A 17,701-nucleotide genomic window follows, 5' to 3' on the forward strand; every position below is an offset into this window, starting at 1 on the left:
GAGCCCCCAAATGTAGCAGTATTTCCAGGCATTGAGCCTGATGTGGGTCTGCCATGGTTACCGTTGACACCAACAGCACATTTAAGCTTGTTGCCCAAGTGTAAGAACTGAGACAATGAACAGTCCGGCATCTTAGTTTTTTTTTTTGTTTATTTTATAAGGGAATGGGAGAAGGGAATGAGTGGGATACTCCTCTGGCACAACTAGGTACAAAAATGGGACACTTGAGAAAAATGCCTTCTAGCGTTGACTTGACGCCAGCTGAATGCCGACCAACGCATACTGGCGTTTGTGAACATTGACTTGTGGTCACTGAACTGCAACTGACTTCTGACACACTGTTAGCTCAAAAGTCCCCATTCACTGCTTCCTCCAGTCCTTCCTGACTGAGGCAGCCACTTGCAATTACTGCTGCAACACTTAACACATTACACTTCAGGGCCCAACCGCTGACACCCCCTTTACTCTTCAGGGTCAACTCTGGCACCCCCTTTACTGACACCGCTGCCCAGCTAGCTAGCTCCTGGATCCCTCTGACCTTCTCCGGAGTGGTCCCCTCTCCTAGGCAGACCCCAGGAATAGTTTACAGTACTCACGACTCCGAATGCTTTCCTGAAACTCGTTCCCCCAAAGGACCTCAGCACACTGGATCCTTCTCTGCAGCTCAGCTCAGCCCTGTATCCCCTCAGGCAAGCCACCTGGGATACCCGATTCCTCTTGACAGGAGGAGAGACAGCCATCACATCCCTCCTAGGACTCTGCTTCCCACCAAAGACAATCTGACATGCGCGTCCCACAGACTTATACCCCCTCCCAGAATGCTGTGCGGCAGAATCTGCCCTTCCAGGATGGATACAAGCCCTGGTGTGCTATTTTTGCAGGGCACTGTATGTGGCTGTGGGGAGCAGAAAGCCTCAGCTGTTTATGATTGCCTGTCTGTAGTGACAGCTTTCTGGCAGGATAGCTCAGGTGGGTTTGCACAAAGATCTGAACCTAATGGGTAACACCTCAGGAGCAGCCATTGTGCAGGTGGGGATCGGCAGCCTTCACACTGACAGCCTTTGTGTACATTTTAACTGTGCGAGTGTTGGGATACATAGAGCACTTTAGGAACCACTGCAGTTTACCTGTTGCCTAATATTCAACGGGGTGCACATGGGAGGCTGACAGGCCAAGTAGTACCAATACAGTGCAAAGGCTTGCCCAATAGGATGCAAATGTAAATGCTTTTGTTTTCCCTTCAGCAAAATAATATATTTACCAGGGCCTGATCCTCCAAGTTCTCCCAACTGGGCTTAAGAATCACCATTCGTTCTACCGTTGGGACACATTGACCACTTGCCGACCAGCCTCCGCAGATATACGGCGGCTGGTCGGCAGGTTTCCGTGAAACGCCGTACCCTTACGGCACTTCGCGGGAGTGATTGTGGGGGAGCGCCGGGCACCCGCGATCACTCCCCGTGGAGACAGAATGGCGGTCTGCTGTTGTAAACACAGCACATCGTTGTTCTGTCAGCAATCAGCACAGGGCTCCTGTGTTCCTCCTATTTAGGAACACAGGTCCCTGTGTTGATTCCATAAGCCCACCCCCCACAGTTAGAAAACACCCCCTAGGCATACATTTAATCCTTTGATCGCCCCTGGTGTTAACCCCTTCCCTGCCAGTGTCATTAGTACAGTAACAGTGTATATGTCTAGCACTGATTACTGCAGTAATGTCACTGGTCCCCCCAAAAGTGTCAAAAATGTCAGTTAGGTGTCTGATCTGTCCACTGCAATGTCGCAGTCCAGCAGAAAATCTCTGATCGCCACCATTACTAGTAAAAATAAATAAAAATGACATAAATCTTTCCCCTAGTTTGTAGACATGATAACTTTTGTGCAAACTAATCAAAATACGTTTATTGGGATTTTTCTTTTTTTTACCAAAAATATGTAGCAGAATACAAAATGGCCTAACATGATGAAAAAATTAGATTTTTTAAATTTTGTTTTGGGAATGTTATATAGCAGAAAGTGAAAAATATTGTTTTTATTTTATTTTTTTTTTCTGAATTGTCGCTCTTTTTTTGTTTATAGCGCAAAAAATAAAAATCGCAGAGGTGATCAAATACCACCAAAAGAAAGCTCTATGTGTGGGGAAAAAATTTGGGAGAAAGCTCTATGTGTGGGAAAAAAATTTGGGTACAGCATTGCACGACCACGCAATTGTCAGTTAAAGTAACGCAGTGCAGTATCGCAAAAATGGCCTGGTCCTTAAGGGGGAAAACCTTCCGGTCTAGAAGTGGGTAAAAACACCCTTCCATTGGAAAGAATAAACATTATTCCACGATAGAAGAAGACCTCAGCCAGGAGCCCAGCAGTCTATATGTCCCTTGGAAGAGCGGGGTCAGATAAGTATACCTCTAAGGCCCCTTTCACACGAGCATTCCAATCCTGTCTGCCTATCAGTTCTTTCAGGCAGACCTGATCGGATGCTCCATGCACCCCCCTATGGAGCAGGGGAGGTCAGTGGGGACATGTCTGCTGACACCCGTTGGTCTCTGATCCAATCCTGTTCGCGAAATCCAGACGGATGTAAACCCTATTTGCCATCCCTCCGGAGGATTGGATCGAATAGGACCGAATGAAAATGTTATCATTTGATCTCCCCATAGAGGAGAGCGGGTATCTGACAGATCTGTCTCTGCAGTGGAGTGAAGAGTGGAGACGGACCTGTCATCCGCCTGCTCAGCGGGATCGGCGGATTGATCCCTGCTGAGCAAAACAGAGTCTACTGGGCAGAAAGCCTGTGTGAAAGGGGGCCTTATAGATTTCTGTAAGGAATATTCAAATAATAACTGCTAAAAGCACATTTTGCAGATATGCCTGCTTTTTACATATTTTGGCAGGGCTTTTTTTCAGCAGGAACGTGGGGGAACGCAGTTCCCGGCACCTCCAATGGGTGATGGAGGGTCTACTGATGCTGACTGCTGGGAGATCTATTGTTGCTGGAGGGGATCTATTTTTGCATGGCAATCTATTGTTGCTGGTGGAGGATCTTTTGATACTGAGGGTTACTTGTTGCTAGAAGGGACCTACTGTTTAGAGAGGGGTCTACTTTAGCTGGCTGCTAGAGAGTCTATTGATGCTGGCTGTTGGGAGATCTTTTGCTGCTGCTGTGGGGGATCTATTGTATTGCTTTTCTTGTTATCATAACCTAATTCCATACATTCCACTACAAAATTATACTTGGTTCTATATTCTCTAAAAGAGTCTGTACTGGAAGCTGGGTAGGGGGTGGAACCAAGGTTCAGTGCTCGGAGGTTGGAAGGGGTGGAACCAAGGGTTAATGCTCGGAGGTGGGTAGGGGGCGGAGACACAAAGTAACTTAGGAGGGGGAGTTCCTGCATCTATTCTCTGAGAAAAAAAGCCCTGGTTATTGGTAAATCTGAAATAGAGTGCACAATCAGATTGTAGCATGGGTGTCCATATGGCAAACGCCCTTTTTTTACATTTTCTAAAATCTCTACACTTATTGACCAACGGAACATTGCAAATGTATTAACATTTATTATCATTTGCATAATGCAATGTTGATTGAGTTTATTATCTTACATAATTACTGTCATCTGCAAATATGCACAGTGTTTATTTCACAGTCGTTAATTAACACATCAAAGGGAAATGATACAAGTAAACAAATGATTATAAAAGAAGGTTTTGGATTTAGGGAAAATAAAGAAAAAGAAATAAAAATGATTGCAGAACCTTAATGTTCCCACGGACTGTTCCCTTGAAATGAAATATGTGCCATCAATAAGAGGCATTAAGAAAGTATAGCATGTGTTATTTAATGTGCTGTCTTGTGCTTCTACTCCCCAGAATAGGTAGTCCTAGAGTAGAACTCATTATTCATCTTCATGTGACGTGAATCCTGCAAGCTATATTCTAATTATTTTCTCATTCTTTGCACCTGTTCTGATGCAAACTAGAATCAGTTCACCAAATGCATATAAACACATCACATATATATCTATAGATGTGGACTTGGGAGCTAATTTCCATAGAAAATTTGGATTTTTATTGATGACAAAGTGTAGCATTTGAACTATGCTAAGGGATGAGCTAGCCATTGAATAACAATATATACACGTTATGGGTTTGTATATATTTTGCATATATATTGCATATTATAAAACATTCAGTAGACTTGCTAGTATGAACAGCGAATCAAGACCCCTGTATTTAGTTTTGTGGTCTTCAGCAACTGTCACTGCTGGTTAAAGAGGAAGTAAAGCTTCCTCTGTAATTTGTACCTATAGGTAAGCCTACGATAAGGCTTACCTATAGGTACTGTAAATATCTCCTAAACATGCAACGTTTAGAAGATATTTACTTTGCATGCTGCCAGTGACATCACTGGCGCATGCGCTCTGAAGGAACGGCCGCCCATGCCGTCAGTGCCATCTAAAGAGCATTAAAGGGCCCTGGGCAATGCCAGTTTCTCCTCCTCCCACCAGCTTTCAGCTGCTGCAGAGAGAGACCCAGACACAGGGCATCGTTCCTGTAATTGCTTCTCCGACACCAACTACCCTCCCTATTTTTCTGCCTGCTTCTGATCCCCCCCCCCCGTGTGCCCCTATTTCACTGTGCCCCCCCACAGCGCTGCAGGCTTCCCTGTCCTGCAAAAAAGTAACAAATTGCAAAAAAAAAACATTGTAATAAATCATTTTAAAATAATTGTAAACATTTTTAACATTTATTTTTTTTAATTATAATGTTTTTTATTTTTTTAAAAGTAAAAAGCAATAAAAAATGGCTAATTCACACAGGTTCTCTGTTATGTTTGTGTCCACTAATAATGATTTTATATTCTTAGTGAAAATATTGTCTTGACATATTCCGGGGGGGGGGCACTGTCAGATAGGCTGTATGAGGCCCCGTGATTTCTAAAAGCAGCCCTGTTCATGGGCAATACAGCCATGCAGCCTTTGTACAACAGTCCACAAGTTCTGTTTTATTTATAGAGCAGTTCCTGCATGCTTTACAAAGCTACATCAGTTTGTATGATAAACTGAGCTGTGACAATGGGAAAAAGCTAAAGGCCTCATGCACATAGGGTGTAAAAAATGATGATTTTACAGGCGTTTCACTTTTTTTTTCAGCCTGTGAACACACCTCTATGTTAGCTTATGTGGCCATGCACAAGTAAGCATTTACAAACCTATTAGAAGAGGAGCATTTAGAGGCTGAAAGAAAAAACACACCACCAGCGCATTTAGGAGAGGAGCTTTTGGCCAGAAAAAAAATGCTGAATGCGCTTAAACACATGTAAAAGGTGCCCAAATGCTAGGTGTATTTAGCTCTTGAGAATTCATTTATTCGAGTGGCCAGAATAAATTATAATTCTGGCCAATGGAATAAGTGATTGCCCAAAATCGTGATGTGCCTAAGTGTGTCTAAATGATGCTAAACGTGTCTGCAAAATGCATCTTTAGGCATGCTTTTTAAACACTTGCACACTTAGCACGTGCCGGAAATGTAACTGTTTTTTTAAGTTGTTATATAGATGGGTTTACTTCCGCTCTAAGTTGCATTTTTTACTGCCAGGAGCAAAGATGTCTAGGTGAGGAAAAAAAAAACATACTGTGTGCACAAGGCCCTACTGTAAATGATATAATTTTATAATTTATGCCCTTTAAATATGAACATATCACTGGAAAAGAGGCAGATTATATTTGATTTCTTTGTCAGCAGTTAACCTCATATACACAGTACGGAGCACAGTGTCATAGCTGAAATCTGACTCACCCTTAAGCACATTGGTGAGTCACAGTAGCTTTGGGTTAAACCTAGCTTGCTTTTTTAGCTGTCATTATTTGTTTGGCTCATGCATTAGGTCAATGATATAAGTTAACAGGCAACTTTGCACTAAACAATAATTTCTGTCCCATAAATACTTGTATAAAATATTACATTTCTCAAATGTTTAAAAAAAGCAAACCAATCAAATAATTTGATTTGACTCACCTTATATACACTACTCAATGGAATAAATGACTGAAAGCAGTTAAAAGTATCGACAGGCATCCACTATGGTACAGTTTTTGTATAAAAGTAATGCATCTTCTTTTCCATCAGCTTAAAACTATTGGACGTTGCTGGGGAGAGGGAAGTTGTAGCTATGGCAACTTCAAGTAAATAGTTTCCAAAGGTTATTTTTTGGGAGAGTACCTGTCCGCCATCACAGGACAAGCTATATTTTGCATAAAATTACTTAACGTCTGAATACAACAATGATGTTCCAGAGAAATGGCACTTAGCCCTTTCCTGGCAACAATCAGCCGAAAGATTCCTATTACCTGGGTGTCTGTAAATGGAACCTCTGACATCTATTGCCCATAGAATGGTTTTCTTTTTATTTCTGTATCTCTGAATTATTAAAAGTTGTCTCTGCATTTAATTACTTGAGGAAGGAAGTAATACTCTATATACATACTAATAGCAAGCAGAAAATATAGCTTAGCATATTGGTGAGGAGAACAATCGCATTGATTTTACCTAATGTGCATTATTATTACGTGTAGTTATAGCACAAAGGCTTTAGCCATCAACAAAGCTTAAGTATAAAGCAAAAAAAAAAAAAAACCTTGAAAAAAAAAAAAAAGATTTTTGGAAGCTGCAAGAGTTAAAGGAAACCTATGCTGAGAGAAATATGGAGGCAGCCTTATGAAGTTGCTAGTTGACTAGCTAACCACTAGCTGTCCCTGGTTGTAATGTGTTAGTGGTGTAGAAAAAGCACGTAAAACAAGAAAATTGTGGAGTCAGAACCCTTAACCTGCATTTTTGCTTCTAGTTCTGAAAGAACCACTGAAGTCAGTGGATAAAATTGTCAGCCATGAAATGAGTATTTATAGAAGGCGAAGGCAATCTCATTACAGATTTTCGTTTAAGGGTACCCACAAAGGATTTTTTTTTCTCATAGAATACATCCTGCTTTGATAATAATATTTAATTTTACAATAATTTTTATGTGGTAATTGGAATATATTCTATAAATTAACCAATTTTATTGTTCCAACCATTGGCAGTTCTCGGGGCTTGGGTGCTGGAGGAATTCTGCTAAAACATAGGGGAGGCAGTCTTTTTGGAGGCATGGAAGCAAGAGAGGACAGAGTGAGTAGCACTGTGAGGACTACAAAGAGGGGAGACTGACAAACGTAATCAGTCTCCCTTGAAGACAGCGGTGTGCTTAAGGCTCCATTCACATGTAGGCGTTTTGGGGCATTTTTGCTGAGTTTTTCTGCTCTAGGATCAGCTCTCAAAACGCCCAACAAGACAAATCCTATTCAGTTAAATGGCCCCTGTTCACATCTGAGCGTTTTGACGCTGTGAGCAAACCGCCCAACGCTCAAAAAAGTACATGAGCTTCTTTTTGGGCAGATTACAGGCGTTTTCCATTGGTCTCTATTCAATCTAAAAAAGCCAGCACAAAAAACGCCTATAAAAACCCCTGTGAATCGCGGTAAAAATTGCGGTAAAATCGCAGTAAAAAACACGCGAAAACGCTACGCTCGGGTGTGAATGTAGCCTAAGTCTTCAGCCTTTCTCTAGATATCTCCTGAGAGTCAGCCAGATGGGCTGGTGAAGAGTTAGTCAGGTGGAATGGCATAAACGGGAAGATGCAGCCAGGTTGCTTGGCGTTGCCTGAAGACGTGGTGCTGGGCTCAGTGACCACAGAGCAAGTAGAGGAGAAGTGTTAGTTTTGTCACTCCAGTGTGTTACTAGTAAGTGGAATGAGTACATCCGGTTCATGAAACCGGAAGTGATGTCATCAGACTTCCAGAACGCCGCAGCTGGACCAGATTTGCACATTACATGCGGCTATCTAAACATGGAGGTTGACAGCGCGCCTTTATGCTCCAGTCCCAGTAGACGACCCCTTGTGTGGAAAAGCGTCGGAATTAGCTGGTCACGCTGTCATTTTGTCACGTTACCGTTCTGCAGGTGGCCGTGACGTTTTTCAGCTTGTTGCATCTTTTTAACTTGGATTGCTGTAAGTGTATTTGCCTTTATTAAATGTGGTTTTAAAGGATAATGCACTATTAGTCCCTTTCTTTCTTTTGGGAACGCATCTTTGGGCCATTTCATCTTGAGCCGCACCAAGTCTTTTTTGGATGCTGTGGGTGGATGTGATCTAGAGGATCCTCAAGGAGAGTGCTCCACCTCTTCAGTCCTGCTGACACGGGATCATCTACCTACTTTGCTTGAAGTTTTTACCTCCATCATCTCTGGTAAGAGTCCATCTTTATCACTGGGCGTTAATTTATTATCACATTGTCAAGTTTATTTGGAGGCTCTGTTTTGTTTAACACATGGTAAGAGGCCATTCACTGCGTTGGAATTTGAGCACAGTCACCATTTAAGTGTGGACTCACCACTGAACATATTATTTGCACATTTTTGATTATGGACTTAATTGATGAACTGTATTTTGTTTACATATTTTTCTGAAGTCCTCCAATTTTGTGCACTATTTTTGCACCTACAAGATTTGATTGTTTTACACATCAATATTGTTGGTTTACTATTGAAGTGCATTATTATCCACTTTCACTAGTAAGTTTCTGCCTGTAATGGGCCTTTGCTGAGCTGACATCAGGCCTCTCAGCTCCCCTCAAAGAATTGTAGAAGAACAGTAGAAGCCAAGTGTGTGAAAGTGGCTGAAGAAGAGGAGGCTGTATATAGAGAATGTATATAGGAAATTGTCCCTGATGTTGTATATAGGAAATTGTCCCTATCCAAGTTGAAATCCCCTAATAAAACATAAAAACAAAGCCACGGACTGTTATCTGTCTCTGAGGTGCTAGTGAAGATTTGGTGTGCCTGACTGTGCAGGAGTGGGGGATCCCTTCTATTTGCATGGGGTGTGCTACAGTAACGTTTTACAGATTCACAAAATCTCCAATCACCTGTTGTTGTGCACAAGGCACAATCCTAATTTAGAAATGGTGAATAAGACAAGAGTTATATAGCTAAGTGAACTGAGCCTAATGATGATGATGGTAACAATAATTTGATAGTGGCATCTTTACTATGGACTTTCTTAACTTCAGAAAATAAAGTATACTGGCTCATTATTTGGACCTTGAATGATTCCATAGCATTCCAGAGCCAACTGGGAGAAGAACTGTCACTTTAGCCCTTATTTACTATCTTCTATTCTTATTATCCTTTCTGTTGCAATGCAAACAGAAATGGAGACAATCTTAAGATAGGTGTGCCACCCTGATATCTCTGAATAGGACTACAGAGCTTTCTTGGGAACCAGTCTCACTTTGCCCACAAAGCATAGCATAGCATGCAAACCAGTGCCGGACAAGGTCATCCAGTGCCCAGGGCAAGGATGCCAAAACCCCCCCCCCGCTTCCCTTAGGGTTAGGGTCAAGGTGCCCCCCCCCATCCCTGCAATAAACCATTGTGCCAGGGCAACATTCCCTCCTGCCCACCCCTTGTCCCGGCCCTGCTACAAACTGCTGTTTTGTACACTTGCCAGCAATTTGTACCAGGCAAGCTCTAACCATATGGTGGAAATATTTTTGCTCATTCTGTCAATGTTCATCTGCACAGCCTATGGTAAGCAACATGTGAAAACATCCACATGCACCAATGGGGAACATTTCTTCTATAGGTATTTTTTTCAGAGCCTATGTTGTGTCATTGTGTGCTGTGGATCCCATGGCAGGTGTCCTCACCTCGGACTTGGTCCAAATAGTATTATTTTTTTCTGTGAACCTCTATAAAACCTGATACCTGATGCAATGCACACTTTTTTCTTTAATAGGCTTTTTTCCTTTATTTTCACCCGTTGATCAGGTCAATAACACATTCCTGTCTTAGGGCGACTGCACTCTCTCTTCCGCTGTATCTTTGACGGAGCAGTGTAGCTGTCTCAACCATCTAGATAACTGCCACTTTTGCTGGACAACTTGCTGCCTGTTAAAGGGAGTTGAAAAATAACAGACTTCCTGGCTGGATCAACTAGTGAAACTAAAAGGAAAAAATGACTAATGCCTCTTTCACATGGGGCAGATTTGTCCAAACAGAATCTGCCTGCTCAGCGGGGGATCTTTCCATCTCTCCACTGATCCCCCCGGAAAAGGTGGACGACAGGCCCGTGTCTGCTCCATTGCGCCGAGTGGACATGGACACAGCCTGCTCTCCTCTATGGGGTGGTTGGATGGACACAGATGGTGAACGTATCGCCATACATCTGTTTTCAGTGGAATTTCTGGGATTGGATGCCTGGCAGTTGTCAGAGAACACATGTCCACTGACATCCGCCGCCCCATAGAGGACAATGGGCAGTCCGATCGTGTCTGCCTGAAAAACTGACAGGCAGACCTGATTGGTCCGATCATGTGAAAAGGGCCTAAAAAGAAAACGAATGCAACCACCAAATCTAGGGATGCAATCATTTAACCTCTTTATGACCGCCTGCTGCAGATGTACTGCAGCAGGCAGCCGCTCCCAGGCAAATCGCCATACATGTACGGCGCTCGTGAGCATGATTGCCGCCTGACACCCGCGATCATTCCCCATTGAGATAGAAGAATGGTCAGCTGTTGTAAACACAGCTGACGGTTCTTCTCCCTGGAATGATCATAGAGCCCCTGTGATCCTTCTATATAGGATCACATGTCTCTATGGTAATTTCAGAAGCCACGCCCACCCCACAGTTAGAATCACTCCCCTAGGCTCACATTTTTTGCCTTGATCACCCATAATGTTAACCCCTTCCCTGCCAGTGTCATTATTACAGTAAAAGTGCATATTTTTAGCACTGATTACTGTAGTAATGTCACTGGTCCCCCCAAAAGTGTCAAAAATGTCTGTCAGGGGTCTGATCCGCAATGTCGCAGTCCCATAAAAAATTGCAGATTGCCGCCATTACTAGTAAAAAAAAACAATAATAATGACATAAATCTTTCCCATAGTTAGTAGAAGCTACATAGTTACATAGTTAGTGAGGTTGAAAAAAGACATCAGTCCATCCGGTTCAACCTATGATGTGTGTGTGTGTCTACTGTTAACCGTACATTGTATACCCCTGTATGTTGTGGTTTTTAAGGTGCCCATCTAATAGTTTTTTGAAACTATCAATGCTCCCTGCTGATACGACTGTTTGTGGAAGAGAATTCCACATCCTTACTGCTCTCAGCGATAACTTTTGCGCAAAGCAATCAAAACACGCTTATTGCTTATTTTTTTTTTTAACAAAAATATGTAGCAGAAGAAAAATTGGCCTACAATGTTAAAAAAATTTTGATTTTTAATTTTTTTTTTTTGAGAATGTCATATAGCAGAATGTGAAAAATATTGTTTTATTTTTTTCAAAATTGTCGCTGTTTTTTTGTTTATAGCGCAAAAAATAAAAATCACACAGGTGATCAAATACCACCAAAAAAAGCTCTATTTGTAGGAAAAACTATTTGGGTACAACGTTGCATGTCCGTTATATTAATGCAGTTCTGAATCGCAAAATAGGGACTGGTCAGGAAGGGGGCAAATCCTTCCGGTCTTAAAGTGATTAAGCTACAATATATTAAATTTTTTAGTTTTGGGTTTAGGTAAGCTTTAAACAATCTGTGTTAAAAGAAATCCCTCTTTTTAGCTCACAAAGTTAGAAATAACGGGAATTCCACTTCCTGTTTCAATGCCTTGTATATTGAAGGTTGGACTTTGTTTGTGTGGCCTATTGTATTCTGTATTTTACAAATATGGCAGCTTATGTCTTGTTTTCTAGTACAATAGAGATAAACTGAAACATGTTCTAATGAAGACCTTTTATGAAAGGTCCCTTTAGCGAAAGAGAGCCTTGACTGATGGGGACATGGCCAGGAGCTGGGAATAAACAGGATGTAAGTGGTCAAAAGAAGATTGGATAGAGTCACAGGTATGGGGTTGGGCCTGAGCTCAGTAAAAGTACCTCCCTCAGGGCATTTTGGGTCTTTTTGAAGAGCTGCCCACCCTCCTGCTCCTTTTTGAGATGGTCTTTTTCAGCTTTAGCGGCGTTTTTTTGACCTTGCCAGCATTTAAAGAACCTGTAATGGGCTATGCCCTTGATTGGAAATTGGAAGTAGGCTGTCTGTGAAGCACTTATGGTAAAGACAGGCCCCCTTTTTGAATTTAACGAGTTAATGTTAAAGCGTGCTCACGCTACAACTGTGACCGGCACTGATTTAAAGTGCTTACATGTTCGGGATTTGGAGAGGAAATAAAGCTGTGGCCTTGCCCTTTCCACGTTATTGGTTGTAAGTTTTTTTTTTTTCTTTTTTATATGGGGGGGGGCAAGGGGTTGTTTAGTATGTTAATGTTAGTTTTACCTAGGCCTATGTGCCTGAGCAGTCAAGACTATATCCAAAACTGATCAATAAAATGAGCAAATATATAAGCACCACCTGCAATTCTTTTCTTCGTATTCCTGACAGTAAATGTACCTTATCAGCTGGTGAGCCATTCTTCTGGGTTGAGCAGATGTGTTGACAGAATTAAAACAGCGGGGATCTAATTGTCTGGGAATGATCTGTTGAGTAGACAGTTTAAACATATTTAAGGAAATTGGAAGTTATATATATTAAATGTAACTGACATGACTGCTAGGAGTTGATTGTAAAATGATACCCATTGTTGCTGAGGACCATGATTCAGATTCTGTTTTCAGTCTTTTAAACATTGACTGCAGATATAGACAAGTGAAAATGGTTGCAATTTAGCCAAAACACATTTTTTATTTAGAGCAAGTTCCAGGTTCTGCCAGATGTGTGATATGAAGCAAAGTTTCATTACTATGCTGTAAATATGTCCAAATATACTGTATTGTACTAAACTTTTTTGTGCACCTGCTAATATTTGCCCATGGCCTGAATTTGAAAGTAGGTTATCTTGGGAAACCCAACAACCAGAATAATTAGCTGTTGGCATAGGACTCGCTGCCCACTTCCCTTCCTCCAGAAATGTAAATGCAGTTTTATAAAATCCAGGCAAATGGGTAAATACACAAGATGATAAAATGAGGGAGTTGTTTTACCTGCCAAAGAATTTGTGTTTTGTCTATCAGGTTCTGAGATTTACACTGCACAGCTATGTCTGGCAGGTCAAGAGACTTTCTATTTCTCTGCTGAAGTTAGAGTAAAAGTTCACGCAAAACCTGCTCTCTGCCACATTCTAAGCCTAATCTATCTAATGGGCCATACACACTATAAGATTTTCTGAAGACTTTTTCCTTTAGATTTACCAAAACCATATAATATGAGGTCAGACCTAAACACTTTCATTTGTATGCAATCTGGCAGGCCCTTGCACTACATAGAAAAGGTAAATCTGAAGGAAAAAGTCATCAGAAAATCTTATAGTGTGTATGGCCCTTTACCCTGTAAAGCAAAAATCGCTACACTTACCTTTTTTGCAGCCAATCTGGTCTGGTCCCAGCATCAGCTGTCAGCGGCGGCTTCACTGTGGAGGCGGGTGCAGAAGAGACAGCTGACAACGAAAACCCTATAGTAACTGTATGGGTGTCGTCACTTCCCAGGTATTTTGCAGCTGTTGTCGGTCCTCTCCTGCACACAGCTTCAGCAGCTGGAGGCCGGACCGGATCGGATGCGGCATAGATAAGACATTGATTTTTGCTTTACAGAGTTATATAGATGCGGGTTAGAATGTGAGAGAGAGCAGGTTTAGCATTAGTTAGTTAGTTAGTTAGCTAGTTAGTTCGTTATTTTTCGCCTGGAGTTACACTTTAAGTAACACTTAAACTTGTACCTTCCTCAGACTGTGATTGAACAAGCTGACCTTGATGCACTGTTTAATTGGGCAACTATGTGTCAAATAAGGTTTAATGTTGATAAATGTAAAGTTATGCACTTCGGGGCTAAGAATATGCATGCGTCATACATACTAGGGGGAGTAGAACTGGGGGAATCCATAGCGGAGAAAGATCTGGATGTTCTGGTAGCATAGCTGGTAGCATGCAATGCCAAGCTACGGTTTCCAAAGAGAGCAAAATCCTTTTTTGTATTAAGAGAGGCATGGACTGCATAGAGCGGGATATCATTTTGCCCCTGTACAAATTATTAGTAAGATCTCATCTGGAAAATGCAGTTCAGTTTTGGGCAACAGTTCTCAAAAAGGATATCAGGAAACTGGAGAAAGTGCAGAGAAAGGCAATCAAACTGACAATAGGCATGGAGGAGCTCAGCTAAGAGGATAGATTAGAGGAACTGAATTCATTCACTTTTAAGAAGAGATTAAGGGGGGATCTGATCAACATGTATAAATTCATAAGGGGTCCGTAGAGTGAACTTGGTGTTGAGTTATTCACTTTAAGGTCATCACAGAGGACAAGGGGGCACTCTTTATGTCTGGAGGAAAAGATTTTTCTTCACAATAAGAGCTGTGAACATTTGGAATAGATTCTCTCAAGAGCTGGCTCTGGCCAGCTTAGTAGATTACTTTAAAAAAAAGTCCTAAATTATTTCCTAAATGTCCATATCACCGGATACTAAAATTTATAGGTAAAGTTGATCCAGGGAATATTCGATTACCTCTCGGGGATCTATTTTTTTTTCCCTGCTGTAGAAAATTGGATCACACTTTGCTGAGTTTTTTGCCTTCCTCCTATATGGGATTGTATGATTTTATTGGTTGATGGACTCGATGGACTTGTGTCTTTTTTTAACCAGACTAACTATGTAACTATAAAGCTATATCTTAGTAAAAGAGGAAGTAAACTTCCTCTGCAAACATTTACCTATAGGTAATCCTATAATAAGATTTACCTATAGGTAGTGTAAATATCTCCTAAACGTGTACCATGTAGGATATATTTACATGACATGTAGCCAGTGACATCACTGGCGAATGCACTCTGAAGGAACGGCCATGGTTGCCGTTCCTTCTGAGCCCCGTGCTGTAAACGGCAGCTCCCGCACGCATCCAATCACAGCGCCAGAGCCTGCGAACCCGGAAGAAACTCCAGGGAAAATGTCAGCGGTGACAAAGGTGTGCAGGCACCGCTGCGGGGGCTTCGTTCTAAGGTAAGTATTACATAATGAACTAGTATACGACGCATACTAGCTCATCATGCCTTTGTCTTACAGGGTTTTTTTTTTTCATTTTTTTTTTTTTTAGAGTAGAGAGGGCCTTTCACACAGAGATAACAAGTCTGCCACCATAGGCATGCGCAGGGGGCGTGCCTGGGCAGACCCTAGATACCCTTGTACATCGTAGATTCCCCTTGCTGCCTGGGCCTGTGTCATTTACTGGCGGCTTCCTTTTTTGAATGATCACAGTGAGTGATTGGTACAGATTGTGTTCATTCATAACTGAAGCCTAGCAAACTGTGTTCACTAGGCTTCAGTTTATGAGGAAGCCGCTAAGTTCAGAGCATTTCCCATTCATTCACTGTCCACTGTTATCCACTGCAGAGAAAGGGGGTGGGGAATCTCTCAGCCCCTTTCTCTGTCACAAAAGTGAGACATCAGAGGTCTGTTTAGACCCCTGATATTTAAACAAAGCCCCCAGTGGGGCTCCTAAAAGAATTGTAAATAAAAATTTTGTTAAAAAATAATAATTACTGACACTGCCCACTGCCCAACTGACACCTAACTCTGTCCCTCTGACAACGTCCACATTTTGATACATTTAAAAAATAAAAGTGTGTGTAAGTCTGTGTATGTGTGTGTGTGTGTGTGTGTATATATATATATATATATATATATATATATATATATATATATATATATATATATATATACACACACACACTATATTGTGAAAAGTATCAGGACGCCTGCCTTTACACGCACATGAATTTAATGGCATCCCTGTCTTAGTCCGTAGGGTTCAATATTGAGTTGGCCCACCCTTTGCAGCTATAACAGCTTCAACTCTTCTGGGAAGGCTGTCCACAAGGTTTAGGAGTGTGTCTATGGGAATGTTTGACTATTCTTCCAGAAGCGCATTTGTTAGGTCAGGCACTGATGTTGGACGAGAAGGCCTGGCTCGCAGTCTCTGCTCTAATTCCTCCCAAAGGTGTTCTATTGGGTTGAGGCCGGGACTCTGTGCAGGCCAGTCAAGATCATCCACCCCAAACTCGCTCATTCATGTCTTTATTGACCTTGCTGTGTGCACTAGTGCGCAGTCATGTTGGAACAGAAAGGGGCCATCCCCAAACTGTTCCCACAAAGTTGGGAGCATGAAATTGTCCAAAATGTCTCGGTATGCTGACGCCTTAACAGTTCCCTTCACTGGAACTAAGGGGCCAAGCCCAACCCCTGAAAAAAAACCCCACACCATAATCCCCCCTCCACCAAATGATTTGGACTAGTGCACAAAGCAAGGTCCATAAAGACATGGATGAGTGAGTTTGGAGTGGAGGAACTTGACTGGCCTCAACCTGATAGAACAGCTTTGGGATGAATTAGAGCGGAGACTGCGAGCGAGGACTTCTCCTCCAGCATCAGTGCCCGACCTCACAAATGCGCTTCTAGAAGAATAGTCAAACCTTCCCATAGACACACTCCTAAACCTTGTGGACAGCCTTCCCAGAAGAGTTGAAGCTGTTATAGCTGCAAAGCGTGGTCCAACTCAATAATAAACCCTACAGACTAAGACTGGGATGCCATTAAAGTTCATGTGTGTGTAAAGGCAGGCGTCCCAATACTTTTGACAATATAGTGTAATATATAAACAGTATCTCACAAAAGTGAGTACACCCCTCACATTTTTGTAAATATTTTATTATATCTTTTCATGTGACAACATCGAAGAAATGACACTTTGCTACAATGTAAAGTAGTGAGTGTACAGCTTGTATAACACTGTAAATTTGCTGTCCCCTCAAAATAACTCAACACACAGCCATCATTCTCTAAACCGCTGGCAACAAAGTGAGTACAGCCCTAAGTGAAAATGTCCAAATTGGGCCAAATTCGCCATTTTACCTCCCCTGTGTCATGTGACTCATTAGTGTTACAAGGTATCAGGTGTGAATGAGATACAGGTGTGTTAAATTTGGTGTTATCACTCTCACTCTCTCATAGTGGTCACTGGAAGTTCAACATGGCACCTCATGACAAAGAACTCTCTGAAGAAAAAAAAAAGAATTGCTGCTCTACATAAAGATGGCCTAGGCCAGGGGTGTTAAACTGGCGGCCCTCCAGCTGTTGCAGAACTACAAGTCCCATCATGCCTCTGCCTGTGGGAGTCATGCATGCAATGCCTCATGGGACTTGTAGTTCTGCAACAGCTGGAGGGCCGCCATTTTGACACCTGTGGCCTAGGCTATAGGAAGACTGCCAAGACCCTGAAACTGAGCTACAGCATGGTGGCCAAGACCATACAGTGGTTGTAACAAGACAGGTTCCACTCAGAACAGGTCTTGCCATGGTCGACCAAAGGAGGTGAGTGCACATGATCAGCATCATATAAAGAATCGTTGCTCTACATAAAGATAGCCTAGGCAATTAGAAGATTGCCAAGACCCTGAAACTGAGCTGCAGCATAGTGGCCAAGACCATACAGCGGTTTGCCAGGACAGGTTCCACTCAAAACAGGCCTCGCCATGGTCAACCAAAGAGGTTGAGTGCATGTGCTCAGCGTCATATCCAGAGATTGTCTTTGAGAAAAAGACGTATGAGTGCTGCCAGCATTGCTGCAG

Source organism: Pelophylax lessonae (assembly GCF_965119305.1).
Source record: "Pelophylax lessonae genome assembly, chromosome: 9".
In the NCBI taxonomy this organism is placed as follows: Eukaryota; Metazoa; Chordata; class Amphibia; order Anura; family Ranidae; genus Pelophylax; species Pelophylax lessonae.